At 37.3% G+C, this 3,820-nt stretch overlaps 1 pseudogene; it reads right to left on the reverse strand.

Annotated features, from left to right (window-relative positions):
* Window positions 1-1,850: 1,850 nt before the first annotated feature.
* On the reverse strand, window positions 1,851-3,203 carry LOC101579180 (annotated as a pseudogene).
* Window positions 3,204-3,820: the final 617 nt, after the last annotated feature.

Genomic DNA, 3,820 nt, shown 5'->3' on the forward strand with positions numbered 1-3,820 from the left:
GGAGATTAGACTATCATGGCTCCAGCACACATAGGAGTTCCTGCACAAGCAAACTAAAACTCAGCTTAGGCTCTAAGCATGTATGAAACTTCAGCTTAACCAATCACTAGCAGCCAACAAAGCAGTAGTTAAAAAACAGAAAATTTGACTCCAGCCAATACCCAGGCTCAGCGTGTTAGTAGAACCACCTGTCAGTTCCCCAATCCTGATTCCAGCCAGCAACCGTGCCAGGTATGTGAGTGAAACCTCCCACATCAGACAGGCCCATTGTGGAACCCTGTGGCAGAACTCCCTGCAGAGAGCCTAGAGGTAAGACCTACCCAGCTGATCCAGGAACATAACATCCTGCCAGAGTGCCACAGCACACTAACTTCCAAGGACTGTAGCAAAGGAGTGGAGAACAGAAGCTACACCCAAGCTACACCTACCTGGACAAGTTTGAACTTGGTAGATACAGACCTGATGCTAAGGTAATAACTCTACCAAAGCTTTACACCAAAGGTCAGAAGACAGTGCTATACAAAATGACAAAGAGAAGGAGCAAAAATGCATCCTCAGGCCCTCACCCAGAACAAATTCAGGAGTCAATAGCATAGAAGAAATTGGAAGACACACACCTGAAATCTCTGAATTAATAATGTCTGATGTGAAGAAACAACTGCAGAAAGGTATAGAGAAAATCAGATCAGAAATAATTTCTCAAGTAAAAAAATAAATGATAACTATAATGAAAGGAGTACTAAGTGCTTCTAAAGAAGACACTGATTAAAAAATAGAGATTAGAAAACTGATGGAATCCTTGAATGAGCAGTATAGGAAAGACATAAGATGCATGAAGCAGATTCAAAGTGCCATAGAGGAAATTAAAACCTCAATCACAAGATGGCAAAACCATTTGAATGAAGGTGAAAATAGACTTTCAGACCTTGAAAACACCGTTGTAGCTAGTGAAAGGGTAAGAAAAGATCTCTTAATTTTTTTGAAGGTAAATCCACATATACTGCTTTTATTACATGGTTGTTAGGTGATGAAAACAAATAGCTAAAGAATTTTCAATGCATAGATCCTGCTTTACCTTGGTCTTAACCATCCAGCAGAAAAGTATAAAAATGGAATATAAGAAGTAAAGACATGCTGTTATGTTGAGCTGTAGGGGACTCAGGTCAACAATTTCTGACATTGCCAGTCAAGCAGAAGACCCAATACTATTACGCACTACTGGACTCTTTTAGAATATTTTGCTGAGTTAACACACCTATAATATTCAAATAACAGAACTAAACAAGGAAAGGGGATACAGATGAATGTCCATTTTGTATCTGTGTATTCAAAATGGTTAGGATAGATATATAATTACATTCTCTTAATGAATAGAGGAATTTGTTCTAATACTGTTTGTAAATAGGATATCATGTCTGCATCTTGTACAGCAATTAACCACTAGGAAGAATGTATGCAATGTGTTAATTATTGAAAGTGTCCTACAAATTTGATTTGAAACTGTCTCATTGCTATTTGTTTCTCAATAAAATTATAGAAAAAAAAAAGAATTTTCAAGTGATAAAAAAACATACTTGGGTAAGTTATTACAGTGTTGTATGTGTATTGAGATAATAGAAACATTTATTTTTGCACCAACTAAAAATACAGGGTTAATAATGAAACTCAGGAATGGAAGGGTCAAAGGGATCCTGAAACACATTCACTATTTCAAAACCTTAGACAAAAGAGAGAATAGACAAAAAAACAATAACAACAAGCAAACCAAAGAGAATAACATATACACCACAATACCTTTCTTTCCCCCCTTAAGGGCTTTCATTTTTCTCCTTTTAAAAGCATTATAATCCTTACTGTACATTATGTATCTTGTGCTCTTTGGCTATGGTGTTGTTTTGTTAACTAGAGACATCAATGAGTTCAGTTTCTGAGACCAGCCATTCAAAAAATTATTTGGATCCTTGTGTCTCTGGAAGTTCATAATTCCTGCAAACCAGTCAACGTTAGCAAAAATGGTCCTGTTAACTACCAGATTTGACAGGAAAACCTCTGACTCATCAACAGACAGATCCAGAAGCTGTGCCATCTTTTACATTGTGCTCCAAGTATAGTACTTGGCCATTATTCTAATATCATGTTCAACAACTCTACTCCTCAAATCTTTCCACATTTTTTCACCATCTTCTGTTGAGGCAAAAACATCAGTCACAGGATTCTCAAGGGAGCCTTTCCTTAATTCCATTCCATAGTCCTCAACAAATGTGGACCAGTGCAGTAACTCCACTATGGTGAAAATCTTTAGGAGATACTTGTGTTTGGGAATTTCTTCTAACTTCTTATCACCACTTATTCAGTGAACCAAATCTGACTGTTCACTGTCAAAAGGAGCCAGGATAATGTAGAGAACAACTCTTTTCGGAGTCTGTTGCCACTTTGCACTTTCTGCTTGTATCCACAGAGTGTCATAGATTGCTCTGTAGTGCTTACAAATAGACAGATAGGATCCCTCATGCTGATCCAACTGAATCATTAAATTATAGTATTTCAACTTTAATTTTTCTGTGTTTTCTTCCTGGAAAAATTTGGTATTAATCTTCTTGCTGATAATCTGTGTCTGAATATAATCCTTCACAGCCAGGCACAGCCACATCTGCTCCAAGATAAAATCCACTGGCTCTTTCTTTTCCATGAACCCATAATTTCTTACTCTCCTAAGACAGAGGCTGTTTCTTTGACGTCATCATTTTGTTCTTTTATGGTTGCCAATGATTTAGTCAGTCCAGCATGCTCAATTTCACATAAATCTTTCCTTCCATGACCATTGGCAGTGTATCAATTAACTGAAGTTTGACTGGGAGGTTTGTGATTTCCTCAATGTAAATACAGCACTGTTGAACCATTTTTGCAACAGCTTGTTTTAACTGACTCCTCCTTTTTGACAAAAGTATAATATTTTCATTAAGTAAATCCCATTCTTTAGCCCCATAGCACATGTTCACTACCAAAACTAATATCTGTGATGTAGACATCATGTCTGAAGCAGTATGGGTCTGTTTTTCTAAAGAGAGAAGGGTTTCAATGACTTCTTGAAGTCTTCCATCCTTGGCCAGCTTCTCACACTCAGGCAGAAGCTGGTCCACCATGGCATTGTAGTTCACCTCCATCCTCACGTTACTCCCACCAGCCCACTCTGAACCACTGTCTAACAACGTCCTTGCCTGAGTGTCCCCTGCTGTCCTCCCACTTTGGCCACTACTTGTCATTCATACCAGAAGCCGCCTATGAGCCCACTAAGGCAGTGCATTCAAAAAGATCTCTTAAAAACAACTAGGATGCAGGAAAAATAATTCAACATCTGTAAGATGATGCAAAGAGAAATGATGTAAAACTAATAGACATCAATGAGAAAGAAGGAGTCACTACAAATGATACAAAAAGAATAAGGGCAGAAGTAATAGAAAACTTCCCAAATATGGAGAAATAATCTAACATTCAGGTAACTGAAGTATATAGAACTCCAAATGACATCAATCCAATTAAAAACACACTAGTCATATAATAATGAAGACCCCATAAATTCAGTATAGGAACAGTAAAAGCTGCTAGAGAAAAGAAACGGATCACATTTAAAGGAAAACACATCAGAATAATGGCAGATTTCTCTTCACAAACCATCAAGTCAAGAAAAGCATGGGGCAAAGTACTTCAAGTCTTGCAGGAAAATAAATTCCAACTCAAACTGATATACCCTGCAAAAATCTTTTACAAGTTTAATGGAGAAGTGAAATACTTCCATGACAAAGAACAACTAAAGAATTTC

The sequence above is a fragment of the Octodon degus genome, unplaced genomic scaffold (genome assembly GCF_000260255.1).
Source record: "Octodon degus isolate 3935 unplaced genomic scaffold, OctDeg1.0 scaffold00068, whole genome shotgun sequence".
In the NCBI taxonomy this organism is placed as follows: domain Eukaryota; kingdom Metazoa; phylum Chordata; class Mammalia; order Rodentia; family Octodontidae; genus Octodon; species Octodon degus.